Source organism: Petaurus breviceps, unplaced genomic scaffold, assembly GCF_028583685.1.
Source record: "Petaurus breviceps papuanus isolate PSGF00001 unplaced genomic scaffold, PetGlider_PUasm1.0 37, whole genome shotgun sequence".
In the NCBI taxonomy this organism is placed as follows: domain Eukaryota; kingdom Metazoa; phylum Chordata; class Mammalia; order Diprotodontia; family Petauridae; genus Petaurus; species Petaurus breviceps.
In genome coordinates, this window is record NW_027186296.1 from 90311943 (window position 1) to 90329857 (window position 17915).

General features: G+C 37.1%; 1 protein-coding gene across 1 annotated transcript in view; it reads right to left on the reverse strand.

Annotated features, from left to right (window-relative positions):
• Positions 1-17915, reverse strand: part of ABLIM1 (actin binding LIM protein 1) — a 284912-nt gene that overhangs the window by 90856 nt on the left and 176141 nt on the right. The gene's annotated exons all lie outside the window — the stretch shown is intronic.

A 17915-nucleotide genomic window follows, 5' to 3' on the forward strand; every position in this document is an offset into this window, starting at 1 on the left:
TGCCTGAAATAACCGAATAACAACATAGCTCTATTCCCCAATGTGGAAGGAAAGCAATGGCAAAAGATGAATCTTCGTGGTAGGTATTATTTTTGTCTAGTCTCCTCCCAGTTAAATCGATACTGCTTACTTTGGCAATGGTTATTCATATTCCTGGGAGAGTCAGCATAAAGCTGAAGGGTGGGAAAAAAGAAAAGGAAACCTGTTTCTACAGCTGCCAAATGTAGGGGAAAACCTCTGGAAAGGTATGTAAATGTGACAACATCCAGGTGAACTTCTTAGCATTAAATTAGCTAATGCAAGAGGGATGTAAAACCCTAAGCAATTAATTCAGACTTGTCATTTAAAAAAGAAGTATTTTAATAAGACTGAGAAGCACATCAGGGTATTTGCTCTTACAATCATCACTGTTCTATGGATTTGGAGTCAGAGACCCAGAGTTCAAAGCCATGTTTCACCAGTAACAAAAGCCCATAAGCTGTGTGACTTTGAGCAGGAGTGGTTCAGTTGTTGCTGAGTTGTTTTTCATTAATGTGAGACTCTCCAGGGCCCCATTTGGGTTTTTTTTTGGGCAAAGATACCAGAGTGTTTTGCCATTTCCTTCTCCAGCTCATTTTACAGATGAGGGTTAAATGACTTGCCCAGGGTCACTTAGCTAGTGAGTGTCTGAGGTCAGATTTGAACTCACGTATCTTCCTGAATCCAGGTCTGGCACTCTATTCACTGTATCACTAGGCTGCCTAAAAAGAATAACTAGCATTTACATAGTGCTTTAAGATTTTCCAAGCCCTTTATAAATATAATTTCATTTGGTCTTCACAACAATCCTGGAAGATAGGGACTAGGATTATCTACATTTTACATATGAGGAAACAACCTTAGCACTTACCTTATAGAATTATAGTGATGATCAAATGAAATAATTTAGAAACTTTTAAGTACTCTATAAGTACAAGTTATTATTAGCATCATTAATTTAAGGGAAAAGAAGAAACCTATAGCCCTAGGCCCTACCACTAAAATTTTCTGTTTTCTAAGAACAATAGACACCTTAAGGCTGTGGCCAGAATCTGAGCTTTAGTTATAAATAATTTTTTTAAGAGAAAAGAAACGGGGACTTAGTTTAAAATTCTATGTTCAAAGATGTTCTATATTTAGCAAAACACATGCCTTCATCTTTTCAAGTTTTGTGGGAATTGTAGCAATAAGCAGTTTATGTTTATTTTGACAAGGTGTAAGGACACCAGGACAGATACAGTCAGCCAGCTGTGGGGAGTTGAGATCATATAAAAGAACAAAATTATTATTTAACAAAAAGAAAAGATAAAAGCTGTCTTAAGCATAAGCAAATGCTCTACTTCAACTAGTGTTTACAAGCAAAGGAAAAAAAATCCTACTGTGAATTGGCAGCACAGATGAGATAAAGGAACGCATTGCCAAAACTTGTCACGTGCTTGGTGAACAATCCAAGCCAGAGAGTTGGAGGTTTTTTATTTGTTTGCTTTGGGTATGTTTTTAAAAGCTTAAGACCACACCTTGGGTTTCTACAACCCATGGTCCTCTGACTACATAAGAAGGAGCTCAGACATGTGCTAACACGGTCTTTGCTCAGGAAAAAACAGAGATAGAGCTCCTACTTCTACATTAGAGATATTAGGTTAATACTTTGCTTAGTAAAATCTATTGAGCATTTTTTGGAATACAATGAGGTATCATTTAGTGCGTGAAGTGGTCACATGCATTCAACTTCCTACTCTTCTAAGTTAAAATTATGTAGAATAAAGTAATTAGTTTCATCCCAAAGGAACCATGTGGTGTTGATCTGAATAATCCAGTCACTTCAGGAAGTTCATTACTGGTACTAATTGGACCTAGCTGTACAAAAGTTACAAGCATTTTCCTTCACATTGTTATATGCTTAAGACAGCGAGGTGGCAAAGTGGTTAGAGTGCTAAACCTGAATAGAGGAGGACCTGAATTCAAATTCCACTTAGAAGCTTGCTAGCTGTGTGACTCTAGGCAAGTTACTTAACCTCTCTGTGCCTCAATCAACAATTCTCTTTATGTAAAATGGAGATAACCCTATCTCCCGGGGCTGTTGTGAATATCGAATGAAATAACATTTGTAAAATGCTTGGCAAATCTTAAAGCACTCTATAAATGCTAGTTACTCTTTTTAGACAGCTAAATGGTACAGAGTGCTGGATCTGGTTTTACATAGACTCAAGTTCAAATCTGACCTCAGACACTTACTAGCCGTGTGACCCAGGTCAAGTCACTTAATATCCATCTACTTTGTTTTCCTCTTTTGTAAAATATGAATTAACAATAGTACCACCCAGAATTGTTGTGAAGACCAAAAGAGATAATATTTATAAAGTGCTTTGCAACCTTAAAGAGCTGTAAAAATGCTGCCATTATTACCTATTATTATTTTTATTACCTATTATTATTAAGACATAATAAGAACCAATGGATCTTTTCACCTTTTTAATTAAAGATTTCTGAGGCCATTTATTAGTTTAAAACACAAGGAGCCATACTGATATAAAGGGATAATGGAATATCTCACCTTTGGCTGCAGAAATAGGATCTTTTATTTTTTTCTCATCTGACAGCCAATAGCAAGAAGGAAGTCTTCACAATAATCCTTTAAATTTAAATTCTTGGCCTCGAGGATTTTTATTTAACAAAATAGTTCCTTTCCCCCATATATACCTTTCTTCTTTCAAAAATATCTTCTCTGTATCCCTCTTCTCTGATATGTAATGTAGCGGCAGCTTGGGTTCCCAGTATACCTCTTCTTTCTGAGCTAATAGAACTTTCAGAAAGATTTTGCAAAAAAAGGGAAGAAGCTGAGTTAGATTGAAGTGAAATGGAGAATGCTTTTGACAGAAGGGATGCTATGTAGGGATAGTGTGCAGAAGGAAACAGGACCTGGTAAAAGTAACAAAGGAGAGGATGGTAAAGAGATAGGTCCGTTCACTGAAAACTTTGTAATCCAAATAAACGTTAGTTCACATTCCTATTCTAGAACAGAATATTATAGCTAGAAAGGACCTTAGAAATCATATTGTCCAATCTCTTCATTATACAGATAAGTCAATCAATTGACAAGTCTTTATGAAACACCAATGATGTGCTATTCATAGTATTAGACATTGGAGCAACAAATATAAAAGTGGGGTTAAGTGGGGTTATAGCTGTCCTCATGGAATTTATGTTCTACTGAAGTGAGGGTAGGGAATATAACATGTACACAGAGAAATAGCCACATCCCAATTAGTGTGAGTAATGAATCTTATGAAGTGGTTGCTTTATTTGAATTTGGACTGCACGTTTCTATTTTCCATTCCAATTACCATACTTTATATAATTATAATTCTGAATAGCGTGAATTCAAATACATGCAACCACTTCACTGGATTCATTATTCTCACTAATCAGGATCTATCTGTATACAAAATAAACACAAAATGATTAGGGAACCAGTAAAAACAGGCAGAATTAGGGAGGGCCTCCTACCGGAGGTTCCCATTGACCGGAGTGTTGAGGGAGCAAAAGATTCCATGAGAAAGAGATAAGGAGGGAGAACATTCTAGATAATGGCAGAGAGATGGGAGTTGGAATATTGTGCCCGGGGAAGAGCAAATGGGGCAGTTTGGCAGGAAGGGGAGTATAATCAGAGTATATGAAGTGGAGAGGAATCAGATTGGGAAGATAGGCTGAAGTCAGATTGGGAAAGGCTTTAAATGACAAAGGAGTCTGCATTCTATCATAGAGCCAGCAAGGTGCCAAGCCATGGAATATTCTGCAGAACGGCAGTGACATGGTTAGCCCTGGGTGTTTAGGAAGAGGAATTTGAAGGAAGTGTGGAGGAGAGATAGGAGAAGGGAGAGGCTATATTCTGGGAGAACAGTGAGGTTTTATTGCAACATTCCAGAACTGGAATGAGCTGAATGCATGTGGAATGAGTTGAGAGAAAAGGATGGATATGATAGAATTGTTAAGATTTGGCAACTGATTGAATATCCAATGATGAGTAAGAAAAAACAACTGAGGAGTGTGGAGACTGAGTTCCACAAAGGTTAATATGATTTGTTCCAAGTCATACAGCTAGATAGCAGCAATGACTGGGCTAAACTCATGGCTCCTAGCTCAGTCTGGTGATCTTCCCACTATATCACTTTGCCACTTCTTGTAGTATTGATAGAGGACTGGCTGTTTTATTAACATCAAATAGCACAGATTGTTCTTTTCTTGCAAATAAAACTTAACTCACATGTAAAGTAATGTTTTACATGAGATATATTCTCTCCAATCTCCTCCCTGAATACTTCTCTGAGAGGTTAATCATGTGACACACTAGGCACATGCTGAGGTCATTTATCAAATTTGTCTTTCAGTCTAGTGCTGAAACTACCATTGCCCCACATATAACACTGTGAACTAGTCCAACCTTCCCACAAGAATGTGATTCAAAAGCCACCAAATTCAATTTCAGTAGAATTCAACAAAGACACTTTCTGAAGTCATAAGCAAACAAAGAACACATCTTTTCTCCTTGATCTGAAGTCAAACAGTAGAGGGAAAAAAAACTCAATAGAAAAGAGAAATAGATCTGTGGGTTGCTGAACCAATATAGGCATACTCTGCTTCAGACAGACCTAATGTATAAAAATCCATATTCATAAAAATGATACATTTATCAAAGGATTCACCATGGATTCCTTTAAATAGCATGACTAGTGTTTTTGCAATAAGATTTAATATTCAAAAACTTGATTTTAACATATACATTTTTCAGAATGCATCTACTAAGTTTAAAAAAATGTCATATTTGTAATAAAAAAGCATAGTCCCAGATTAAAAAAAAAATCTAAATTCCCAGAGAAAGATCTGGCAGTTTAGAGGTCATCTAATCTAATAACATCATTTTACAGATGAGGAAATCAAGACTCAGGAAAGTGAAGTAACTTGCCCAAGCTCATAGAGGAAGGAAATGAGAACCAGGCACTTTGAATCTAGATGCAAGGCTCTTTCTACTGCACCATCTTGTATTCTAATTTACCTGGAAAACAGACATGTGGTATAGACCATACTCGAATACATGTCTCCATCCCCCTCTTCCTCAAAACCATGTGCCCTTTCCTCAGATTCCTTAGCATGAGATAAATTGACATGCAAAGGACAAGGTTTGTTATTTGGGGTTCCCTAAGATATGTTGGCCTCATTCCTATTTAAAAGTCATTATATTTATTGGTCATATTTATGTAGTATTTTGCAAGAGACAGATTTGCATGAAAACAGTAGTGACCTCTCTAAGTGATGTCCCTTTAGTAGCAATTATTTTCTACTGAACTGAGTTGCTAGTTAATATAGCCTGAATCTTCTGGTTTTCTATCATCCCTCATGCTGGAAGTGATTCCTTTTCTCCTTTGAGTCCTCAAAATATTTTCATTTATGTTCTGTCCTGTCATAGTCTACAAAATATATTAAGACTGGCTTATCCCTTCACTAGATTTTAACTTCTGTTAAGGCAGGGACTGTTCATCTTTATTCGTTTTTATATCCCTACCTGCCTCACTCTCCTCCATCTCCCACTTCATACCATAATCAGGGTCCTGCACCAGGAGGCATACAAATAAACATTTTGTTGAATTGACCTAAGTCTAGGACTAGCTGGAATTTGGTTGAGAAAGGCTTCTGTTGCCATGGAAACATCTACTCATTGAGTAAAATTAAGTTTCTAGTCATTGCAGCAAATGTTAAAATAATTAACAAATGAAAAATGCTTAAGCAAAATAAAAGAAAATATTTAGCTAACATACTCAGGGTAAATGCTGTTATGTGGAATTTGGCAAGCCCTCATGTTTAGTCTTAAAAGTCTCCTCAAAAGTAATTTATACCAATGAACCATGGCAAATTCACCTATTCTGTAAGTACAAGCATGACTCAACAAGCCTTTTGATCCACTACAGAATGGCAACAATTACAGTTTAATTGGCAATTTTTCACTTACTTGTCACAACCTGTTTGGGTAATCCAAATAACTCTACATCCTCTTAACATTCCTCATGATGTCTGATTGAAAGAAAGCTGAATTTTTGATATTCAATCATGGCCAAGCAATAGATAGCTACATTCTCTCCATGAAGCTACCATAGCAACCACATTCTTGCTGGAATTCAGCTGAACTCACACAATTTTTTTCCTCCCCATAATCGTAAATCTATTTTTTCCCTCAAGTCAGATGTCTCTCCTTGACTGGTTCTTACTTCACTACTAGCTCTGGTTCTTTACGTAAAACTTCTGAGTCAAATATCTCCACAAGGAAAGTGTAGTAACAGTTAACATTCACAAAGTTCTTATGTTGAGCCTATAAAGCATTTTCATGGATATTACAGCTCACAATAACCCCATAGGACAAGTGGTACATATGTTATTATTTCCATTTTACAGATAGGGAGACTTGGAAAGAAAGTGAATTGTTTAAAATCACACAACTACTAAGGGCAGCAGCAGGCCTTCGGATTCCAAGTCAAGAGAGTCCAAATCCACCTTAGGGTACTGCAGTAATTTACCTTAAGAATACAGTCTTTTCAGAATAAAACAAGCAGCCTTTAGATTGTTTCTATTTCCTGAACAAAGACGGTGAGACACAAGTACTAAGATCATTGAACCTGTAGCTGCAGTAAAACATAAAACACACTCAAATGTTTCACTTCCTCATTTTTAAGCCCATGGAACTTGGAAGAGAAAAGAGAACATTTTTTAGTTAACCCATAATTCTGTCTGCAAAACTCCCACCCTGTCATCAGCTCCCTCAAATTCCAACTTTCAGAGTCACTTTATCATTCCAGGAAAACATACAAAAGTCTTACAAAGAATGATAAAACTGAACACCAATGGTTTCCTGAAGCAAAGAAGATAAATCGCACATTGCTCACAGCTTGCTTTTTTTTTTTAATTCAGGCTACATAAAGCAAGAATCACCCTCTAAACCCAAAGTGATTCTCCTTCCCCCTTCTTTAACTTTCATTAAGTTGGTGTGAATGAATAACTTTCCCTAGTAGCTTCTCTAGCAAATGGACAAAAAAAAAAGGCAAGTAGAAGATGTTAGGGCTCTTTGGGACTGACATTTGTCGCTTGGACTACACCTGGGAGCTCCAGACAATCCTGACCTGAAATCGCTACCCGAGTAAATCCAAATGATTCAACATCCAGTTCCCCACAGCCTGCGTTACCTCGGTAGGGCTTCTTCCGTCTATTCCCAGATCTCCGTGGCTGTACTGAATACTGATCTCTGCTACTTTCAAGTTCAAGAGGCTCAGAACATGCTTGACAAGCAGTAGCCCTCCTCAGCTTTTGCACATTCTGAGCTTTCTGTTACAGACCCGGCTGGCTCTTACACACAGATCATGAAAATGGGCACGGAGCTAGACACACAGAAGGCGAACATAGTTTGGGGCTCTCCCCTCTCTTTCTTTTTTGCCTACTAGTTAAAACACACTAGCAATTACTGTGGACCAGTCCATTTCTTTTGAAAAGGAAGGGGGAGGTGGATTTTCTATGCAGGTGGGGACAGTACCATTTCCTCACATTCACTCATGACTTGTTTGCTTGAGGAATCTGACGGTAATTCTCCCTGAGGCTAAGGTTTGCACTACTTTGAAAGCTTTTATTTAGGTTTGGGACCATAAGAAGGTCTGGTGAACATTTTAGAGAGCACAGCTATAGTGCAGCTGGCAATGTTTCCTCTCAAGGTCACTCATTTTAAGGGTAATTTGCACAAAATTCAATGAGCCATGAGACTGGTCCTTTTAAGTTAAATGACAATTAAAATTATTACATGTTCATATATAATATATTAGATAAAATATATACTATATTTTTATAATATAAAACATGTTCTATTTATTAGATATTATATATGCATTTATATTATTGCATATATTTTTACATACCACAATTATTATTTTCTGAAAACTCATGTTACTTCATAATATTTAATGGTAAGCAATGTTAAGGTCATAGGATTATAGATTTAGAAACAGAGAGCACTTCAGGGGTTATCGAGTTCAATCCCTTCATTTTACTGATGAGGAAACTGAGGCTCCGAGAAGATAAAGTAACACAGCTAGTAAGAGTCAGAGGTGGGATTTGAATCTATGTCTTCCTGACTCTAGCATAGATCTCTCTTCTTATAAGCATATTTCCTCAGATTTGTTAATTTAACTGAATAATGCCCTGCATGCAGCAAGTGCTCAATGAATTTCTGTTGAAGTTACCTGAACAATATGTGTAAGCACTTTTGCAATGACTAAAATTTTACCTACAAAAATCACAAAGTAATGGCAGATGACTTAGCAACACATATGCATTCATGTAAAAGAGTCAAAAGTTGATTTTAAAAAATAATCGTGGGGTGGCTAGGTGGCGCAGTGAATAGAGCACTGGCCCTGGAGTAAGGCGAACCTGAGTTCAAATTTGACCTCAGACACTTAACACACACAAAAAACTAGCTATGTGACCTTGGGCAAGTCACTTAACCCCAACTGCCCTCTAAAAAGCAAAAAAAAAAATTTAATAATCCTGTTCAACTTCAAGAGTTTTTTTTTTTTTGAGGGGGGGAAGGCAAGTCCATTGGGGTTAAGTGACTTGCCCAAGGTCACACAGCTAGTAAGTGTGTCAAGTGTCTGAGGCCTTATTTGAATTCAGGTCCTCCTGACTCCAGGTCTGGTGCTCTATTCACTGCGCCACCTAGCTGCCCCTAAGAGTTTGTTTTTCTACATGTCTTCATAGTTTCCATACATCAAAATAATAGCCTCTTCTTGGGTCAATAAGACTAAGACTATACAGAAAACCTTTCCTAGAAAAAGGACCTATATTTGTGGACTAGTGACTGTGTAAAAATTCATTTCCTCCCCCATTCCCCCCCAACTTGGGCATTTTTTGTAGGAACACTTATAAGAGTGTTTTCCCTGCTTAAAAACAAAAACAAACAAACAAAAAAAACAGTGTTTTACTGAACACATCCCTGAGAAAATCCAAGGAGATTAGCTACAAAGTGAGTTTTCTGAGTGTGCTATATCAAATTTGATATCTACCAGTGTGCTCTCAAGTGGAAAAATCTGAGAAACATTACTGCTGAGAAATATACACTTGTAATGGGACCTATGAATGACTGAAATGGCCATTATTATCAGATTATCTTTCTGGATTGGGGTACCCCTTGTTGGGTGGGACAGGACTCATTTTCCTGTTGCATTATCTTTTACACTATTATATATAAATAAAGAAAATGGATCAAAGATTAAGTGACCAGACAAATAAAATCTACCCATAGGTTTCAAGCAAAGGAACTGATATTTGATCTTAGAGGCAATAGTCATTGGAATTTACTGAATAAGGGAATGACATGGTTAAATCTTTAGTAAAAATCACATTGGCAGACATGTGAAAGATAGACTGGAAACAGAAAAGACTTGAATTAAGAAGACCAATTAGGAAGCTATTTTCATAGTCTAGTCCAGTGCTAATGAAGATTAGAAAACTGGATAGTAGCTATGTGAACAGAAAGAAAGGGTAAAATGTGTAAGATGTTGTAGAAGTAGAAACAACAAGATTTGACAAGCAATCAGATGTAGGGGATGAGGGAGATTAAAAAGTCAAGAATAACATTTGAGTTACAAACCTGGTGAATTGGAAGAATGTGGGTTCCCTTGGCAGAGATAGGAAAGAGTGGAAGAGGAAAAGATTTTGGGGAAAAGACAATTGTAGTTTTTTAATATACTGAGTCTGAGATGTCAATGGGACATCAAGACTGAAATGTCCAGTATGTGAGCCTGGAATTCAGAAGTGATGCATGTATATGTGTGTATGTGTATATACACATATGTATATACATGTAGTATATACTTATATGCATACACATGCATGTATATTTATACACAAATATGTATATGTATTTGGAGATATATGTATGCATATATAGGAATCATATATAGAAAGATAATAAATTTAATAAATATTTGTTTAATTGCTGGCTGCAATCTAAAACAAAGAAGGCAGATATGGAAAGATGAATACAGGTAAATGAACAAGCCCTTAACTAGTGGCTGTTGTAAAACTTCTAGAACAAAGCAAAATTTATCCCAAAATTAATCATAAAATATGAAAAAATGACTATATTTCTAAGCATGAAATGTGAAATGACACTCCAAATTTGATTTTTTAAAATAGAATCAAACCAAAGCACTGCTGCTGGCAACTCATTGTCATCTTCAAAAATAAGTTAAATAATAGAAAAAGAAAAAAATTCCATGTCACAGATATATCAGTGTCAGACAAGTATGTTTAAAGAGGGTGAGCGTCAGTTTTCCTTATGCATTGTAAGGTTACTACTGTCCTCAGCTAGAGTAGTCCTTCTGGTTATTTCCTTGAACCTAGCTACAGGGTCATCAAAATGACCATCTTCCAACAGTCTTCATCTCAGGTCAACCTCAAAATTACTTTTTACAGGAGGAATTTCTGTACTATCTCATCCCCACAGGACTGAATAGCTAGCCTTAGTCACTTATTCCTATCTGGCACACTAATGTTTGAGCCCATCTGCTGGGATTGGCATAGTACCTCTATACAAGATGGTAAACTACAGGACACAGGAAGCAAATAAATCCAGGTTTGAAACAAAGAGGAAACCAGAGGAATACTCCTGGTGGCACAAACAGCTCAGGCTTTCTAACCAGAGACAACGTTGCTTACAGCATAGCTATATTGTAACTTAGAAACATTTTCGCCTCTAAGGCAGCCCATTACAATTAGGGGTTGCATCCTATACACAGCTCTTCAAGGATCTGATTTTATCAGGGCACACACTCCTTTCAATGAGATTGCAACCCCTTAGTATATATTTTTAAAAAATAAATTGCTGGGATGAAACCCAGTTGAATACTGAATGTGAATGGTCAGCTATGCTGGTCCTCAAGCAACAGAATCCCATTGCTAGGTCCATACTCAAAGTCCTGTCTAAGTTGATAGAACCTGCCAGATTTTGTACTATGACACTGGTTTAGAAGATCCAGGATCCCCTCAACACTACAGCTAGCATTGTAGTAGAATTTTAGTGGATGACCTATGCCAACTAAAACCACTTTATAATAGGAAGGTTCTTGGAACTTGCAATATTTATAGTTAACTAAATCTCATTTCCACTGCTATCATGCAAACTCTATGGCTAGATTCTTGCATGAGTCTTCTTCCTGACTGTAGTCTCTCATTTCTACATTCTATCCTAAATACTAATAATCTTCCTTAATTATGACTTTCATAAATTGTAATTCCCCTGCTTAATAACTCCCATGGCTCTACTTCTTAATACATTAAGTTTAAACTTCTCTGATTTTCACGGTTCTCTAGATCTTACCTATCTCACTTTATTTCCCACTCCTACATGGACCTTCCATTTCAGTGTAGCCAAACTCCTCACCATCCTACAAATTCAAAAAGCCAGCGTCTTTGCACATATTTATTGTCTTCATAGAATCTTGTAGTTGACTGGTACATCATTTGACATCTCTGGCAAGTAGACATCCAATTCTCACTTACGTATTTCTAAAGATCAGGAACCTCTAGACACAGCCCATTCCACTTAGACCCAAAAGTCAAGTCTAAATCTGCCTTTCTACAACTTCTACTCACAGATCTTAAATCTGCCCTCTGGAACCAAGAAGAGGCAAACAATCAGAGAAGGAGACCTCTGTATCTGCTTAAGCATCTACTCTATAATATACCCAATGACTTGTCATTGAGTCACTTTGCATGAAGACCTATAATAAGGGGAAACCTATTCTCAAGTCAAAACGATCCTGATCTTTCCTTTCACGTGGCAGCTTTTTAGGTCCAGTTCTCATAAAGTTTTGTACCCCTCTCATCTCTTGATTTTCTCCATATTAGGAGAGGATTTGTCAAGTGCTTTGTTGAAATTCAGGCGTATTTTGTCTATGACCTTCTCTCAAGCTACCATCCTGTTAACCTTGTCAAAAAGGAATTGAGGTTAGATTGATATCACTTGCTCTTAATAACCCCAAACTGGCTCACCACAAGCACCATTTCCTTTTCTATGTACTTACAAATCAATATCCTTTTAAACAATGTGTTAGAATTTTGCCTGTAATTGGTCAAGCTCAGTGTTCTGAGGTTTGAAGAACTCTACTATTTTCCACTTTTTTGAAACTCCAGATGAAACTTGTGTTTCTAAACCTGGTGCAACTATCCATTTCCCCATGCTTTTTTCAAAGATCAGCGATAGAAGCTCAGCAGACCTATCCAAAAGTTCTGTCAGAGCCCTGATATGTAATTCATTTAGGCTTGATGATGCAAATTCATTATCATCTCATTTAGCTTGCTTTATATTCTATGCTATCTTTTTATGCTTTATTTTCTTAACCAGATTACAAGACTCTTAAGGGCAAAGACATACCTTTGGAGCCCTTGCAATTTCTAGCACCGTGGCTTACACATAATAAACATTTAAAAAAACGTTTATACCAGTGACAATAATTTGTCCCGAAGGTGGGAGATTCCTATTTGCTCTGCCTGTTGGACCTACAGTTCCCACTGGCATCTTTCATCAGCAATCAATTAAATTGTCTGAAGTTAGATAACGCTGAAAAACAAAAGCCCTCTTTTAACTCAAGACAAATACAAATTCCTTTCAAACTGTCATTTCCTGATAAAGAAGGCCTTTCATTTGTGCTGGCAGGAAATGGGGCAATTTTTCCATAAATATCGGTTCTTTGCTGCTTGTGAACACAGACTTCTGTTACCCTGGCAACTCATATCCAGATTTCCTTACAGTAAAAGAAATGGATGACTTACTTCTAGGGCATCAACTACTTTACTGGGTGAGTTGACTTCCTCCATCACAGCACTGATCATTTTTAATGTGTCTCTATGTCACCAGGCCAATCCATAACTGATTACAGTCAGAAATGGGCAAAGTAATAACGATATGTTATCCTTCACACATAGAGAGGAACTAGCTAATGTATTAGCACTAGCATATGAGCTCTGATTCCATTCTCTGGCAGGAGGAATGTCTGAACCACATATACTATGACCCACCTTGTGGTCAAAGACACATTTTTGTGAGACACTCACTTGGCTGTAGTCTTGCATGTATATGATGTATATCCATAATTTTTACATCATCTACAATATATTTTAATCACCTCAGCTAAATGGCTGGGTTTCTACACAGGGTTTCTTGGTAGCATTGAAAGTATGTAATTTCCTCTTTTTCTTTATGTTTTTTTTTGGGGGGGGGGTTACTGGATTTCAGAATAATGATTGGCATCGATTTGTTTTGCCTAGGTAATCCAATTTGTCCATTCAATTCATCAAACATTTATTGTGTACCAACTAAGGTGCCATGCAAGGGATTGTCCTGAAGGATATAGAGACAAAATAAAAAACAGTCCTTGGTCTCAAGGAGCTTACACTCTATCCATCCTTTGGATTCTAAAGGGACTTTGAGCTAATACTAATAGACTCTTAGACTGAGTGAGCAAGAAGGGACCTTAGAGATCATATTGTTAAGCCCTTCACTGTAATGAGGAAGATAGTAAGGACTGGGGAAAAGTAGTAATTCATCCAAGGTCACACAGCTAACAAGGTCTTTGAAGAAAAAGTGCTCCCTAAAATATTGTCAGTCATTTAAATATTTATTCACGTGCATAAGGCCCTGTAGCTACCGAGGAAAGGTGAGGATGGTTCGTAAAGAACCATAGCACTGTGCCTGGCATACAGCAGACACTTAAGAAATAAGACATACCCACATAAGAGATGAACACTGAGTAATGAGACTGATTTTTAGGCAGATTATAGAGTCTATTTCATTTCATTAAAGTCATATTTTGCACACATAAAATATATATAACCAACCAACTAAATGAAATTTACTGAATATACTAACAGGTGTGGTAGTATCACTGCTTCCAGCAGTGCCTCCTTGTCTATTTCCCCTACCCCCAATAATAGCAGGCCACATAAAATTTTGACCCCTTAATATCTTTCAATCTCTACTTTGTCATCTGTGAAACATATTACCTAAAATGTGGCACGCATACACAATATTCCAGTTATGGTATGACTAGAGCACACTATAATGAAAGAGTCCAGAACACTACCATGCCCCCCCCTTTTTTTTTTTGCTTTTTGGAGGGCAAATGAGGTTAAGTGACTTGCCCAAGGTCACACAGCTAGTTTTTGTGTTAAGTGTCTAAGGCCAGATTTGAACTCAGGTCCTCCTGACTCCAGGGCTAGTGCTCTATTCACTGTATCATACCCTTCTTAATGCAGCTTAGGATAGCATTAGCATTTTTGACGGGTGCCATTTTTAATAGTTATTCCACATTGAACTTTTGGCTCATTAACCACACTTTCCTGCCCCCCCCCCAACTTTCTCCTGATCTTTTTCATAAGAATGGTTGTCTAGACATATCTCCTGTGCATTATAATCCTTGAAGTTGATTTTGTTTATTTCCAACTTATTCATTTTAACTCAGTGTTTTGGCCTATTCTGATGTTCTTGGGTCTTGTCTTTTTCATTCAATTTGTAAAGTCAGTGTAAAATCGAATGAAATTAAAGTGAAAGAACATTGCAAAAATAAATACATTTTAAAAATGTAAAGTATTTTCATGGTCAACTGTCCCTACTGGCTCATGGACTAAAAATCACTTATGTCCTAAGGAAAGTATGAAATTTACTTCTTTTCTTTTTTCCTACCCTTCAAATATTTGGGGCCATGATCATTTTGAAACACAACATAAATTACACTGAGAACAATAAGAATGAGTAGAATGTAATTAGTTTTCCTTATAAACATGGGCTGTTACTTCTGCTTTGTGTGCCTAAGCCAAACAGGGCAAAAAATAAGAGAAGTTGACACACCATCTTGTCCTTTGTTAATATATCTTCGGTGGCGACAAAAAGATTACATTGCTTCACAGTTATCATAGATAACCTATGTTTTCCTCATGCCAGATAATAGCCTAGCCCTTTACCAAGATGTACTCACTGTCTAAGTCAGTTTACAAGGTATTATCTTTTTTAACACTTGAAAAATTATTTACTTGTATGAAAATGGGTTGCCTAAACTGCATCCCAACAGTCTGCAAGTAAATTTATTTCAAGGGGCAAACATACCACAATAGTTCTTGCCCTTTTTGAATTGGGAGTTGTAATTAAACTAGAAACATAGTCCTACACTAAAGGTTTTCAATCCTTCAGGAAACCCAGAGAGATATGTTGATTCGATGTATAACTCTATTTCCTACACACCAGGATATCAGCAGATGTGATTTTAACCGACTGCTTTAGATTATTTTTTCCAATGAAAGATATAAGGTAGGATTCAAGTGATCCCCACTGGAGCTAACTTCAAGGTGGATTGCCTTTGAGTAAAGGTTACAAAAGTCTCATTCTCACATTTTATAGTCCTAAAACCATCATAAAAGCCATGAAGCATTTCTACCCAGAGAGACTAAGCATTACACACATCCAGACAGAAAACAATATATATCATTAAAATATACTATATGAGTCTTACCGGAAAAAAAAAAAGCAACTAGATGAAATTATTTCCTAGATGCACTGACAGAGAAAACTGGTTAAACAAAGAGGGAGAAAAATTATTCTTTACTCAACAGAAACCCATTCTTACTTATTTCTAGAAAGAATTCAGATAATTTAAGTTTTCCTTTGTCTTTGAGAAAAGAATGTGAAGTGGAGGAAATCCATATGTACCAGGGATAATGAAGAAAAGTGGAAAAGACAGATGACCAGGGCCATTTTGTACCCCTCCCTCCCCCCAAAAGAGAGGCATTTATCTTCACAGTGGGATGAAAAAGAAAGCTGATAGAAGACTATTTATCTTAGAGAGATTACAACAGTGCAGAAGGACACATGCAAAGTCCCTAGAGCAGGGGTGTACTGGCAAATGTTTAACAACCAGATCTCTGGAAAAAAATTTATGCAAGAGGCATTTTTTAGTTTAATCTGAATTACTGACATTTTCTTTCTCATCATTTTCCCATCACTTTCTCAAGTTTGGAAATCAACAGAACAATAAATCAAACCCTGATTTATAGTATTTGCCCATTTCTGGGGTGTCAATGGTCACGATAAAAATTTAATAATAGGCTCTTGCAAGCTAGTAGAACAGGATCCAGCAGACCCCTATGCTAGGGAAAGGGAATTGTAACTGAGCTTACTCAGCAACCAAATGCTTCTAAGAACAGATAAGAGAAATGGGCAGAGACCTTCCCTAGGTCTGTTCAGAATGGGTAGAAATTTCTTTCCAGGTCAGAGGCTTCCTCCATTTAAGAAGATATGTATTGTGGGAGAAGATATGCATATTGGCCTTGGAGTCAGGTGGTCTTGAATCCTGGCTCCACCATTGGTGAGTGACTTGGAGTAAGTCACTTCACCACTGTTAACATTCTTTTTTCTCAGGTGTAAAATGGAGGTAAATGGTACACTAGCTACCTCATAGGGTTATGAGGAAGCTAAAATGAGAACAAGCTCCATAACCACAAAGTGTTTGATAAATGCATGTTATGAGACCCCTTATTTTCATTTTGATGTTGGCCTTTATTTTTAGTCACCACTTAAGCATTTGGAAAAATGCTTGCATCTTTATTTGTTTTTGTTTCATCTTGTTAAAAAAAAAAATCAGTCTCCTGTTTGCCTTCCTTTGTGAAGCTGACTCATAACAACCTGCATGTGGGGAGGGAAGTCAACTATCTGGGAAGGCTCTTTCAGGAGGAGGACTAATATATTGCAAAAGGGAGGGAAGGAGAAGCAGCACTAAATGGATGCTATCTAATTCCGCCTATGTCTAGGCCTTAGAAAGCTGGAGTCTAGAACTCTTCCCTGTAAATTCCAGAGGTGAGAGGGAAGTTCCTGCACTAAGTGAGGGTGGTGATACTATGCATCATAAAGACCACAGAGAAAAGCTTAACTAGAAGAGATGGTGACAAAAAGTAATCTCCAAACCCTCCATAACCCTACATTCTGGTTCTCAGGATTTCAGAGGTGGGAAGAACTCCAGGGCCTATTCATTCCAACTTCTACCTGAACAAGAATTCTTTTCACCTAAAATCCATCAAAATGGTCATTCAGACTTTGCTTGAAAACTTCCAAGGAGGGGAACTGATTTCCTCTTGAGGCAAATCATTCCACTTTTGCACAGTTCTTGTCATTAGGAAGTTTTTCATTATATATGAGATTTAGACCTGCCCCTCTATAGCATTTAAACCCACCCCCTCCTACTTTCTGCCCTTTGGGGACCAGCAGAACAAGTCGAATCACAATCATAAACTATGTTTAGCTCAGGGTCCCCAATTTATGAGTCAGGTTAAACATCTTTTCTATACCCTTTCCTCTTAAAAACAAAAAAATTAAGAAAGGAAAAAAAAAGCTGTAGTGGTGATTTAGAAACACGGCCCGCTAGCAAGTGTTTCCTGTAGAAAAAATTTTGCTGGTCGTGACAAAATGAAAGATAAGATAAACAAAAAAGGAGGTCCCTAGAGAAATCTTGCAACTCTCCTCTATTCATCTTCCTTTTGCCTACCACTTCCCCAGAATATATTCTCATCTACTGGGGAAGAGAGTAGATCAAATATCATTTTCTCAAGGTGTACTTCCTTTCTTGTCCCCAGATCTTTATGTTACTGTTACAAGGGCATAATCTGTATCAAATAGGCTTAATAAGGATTTCCTAATTTAAAAAATGATTCTGTAATTAGTGACCACTTTACTTTGAAAGTTTTTAATAATCACCTGTGTTCTGAGCTACCCCAAAGAAGTATTTCTGTCATTCTTCTGTCACTAAAGGAAGTGAGTTTGG